Raw genomic sequence first — 1049 nt, 5'->3', positions numbered from 1 at the left:
AGTACATTGCAATAGGGTCTAAATTAGTTGGTAGGCGTCCGCTCGAGTTCCTTTGACGTTGGGACCAAACTTAATAGAAGGCCGTTTGAATGACATATATAGTTGCTTACCCTAAAGTTATTAACTGCAGTCCGGTTGCTGTATAATGTTACTCAGCATTGCACTGATATGTAATATGAATTTATGGATAGCCTGTAGCCAGAATTGGAAGGCAATTTCAGCGTTCCAATAATTTCATGTACGGTTCCACGCAAGTTTAGGACCGTTCGAACCCGTTTGAAGGTTCATTCGTTTTGTTTTGTTTCATTTATCATCTATTTGGTAAAAATTCCTCATATACTGGGGGAATTAGCTAGTAATACTATGTTGGTATTTTGCCTTTAGCTTACTATGGTAATATTTGGAGTCAGTGTCAGGTCCTAAACACGTTCAGTTCTTTGATGTCTCCGAACGTGTATTATGGACCATTCTGTGGTGTTTCTCTATGTTCATTTAAACTTTTTTTTTTTTGTTTTGAGTGTTTATTTTTTATATTTATCTTTATTTACTTTTTTTATTCACTTTTATTTATAATCTTCTTTACCAGTCTGTGATATCTCCAAGTATTCCTATGAACCGCTTTGTGGTGACCGCGAGTAACTGATCTCCGTCCCCTTCTAATTCTTCTCAGCCACAAGGAAATGCCTGACGTAGCCACGAAATACTTGAATATTGCCTGAAGATATGAGGTTCCTTGTTGAGCAAGTGTAAGTCCTCGCCGGATGACCCTGCCCGCCAATGAACTAATGGCTCTGAACGAATGAACAAAAGGCACTCAACGAATGAGCTGATGGCACTCAACGAATGAACAAATGGCACTCAACGAACGAACCAATGGCTCTGAACGAAGGAACAAATGAACTAACGGCACTGAACCAATGGACAAACAACACTGAACCAACGAACAAATGGCGCTGAACGAACGAATCTGTCCGTGACTGTATAGCGATTCACTAATCAACTAACCCGTGACCTAATAAACCGATCCAGCTTTTCCTAATATAAAAAAG

Source organism: Penaeus monodon, chromosome 31 (genome assembly GCF_015228065.2).
Source record: "Penaeus monodon isolate SGIC_2016 chromosome 31, NSTDA_Pmon_1, whole genome shotgun sequence".
Classification (NCBI taxonomy): Eukaryota; Metazoa; Arthropoda; class Malacostraca; order Decapoda; family Penaeidae; genus Penaeus; species Penaeus monodon.
The sequence above is the reverse complement of the archived record's forward strand: the minus strand, read 5'-3'. Positions refer to the sequence as shown.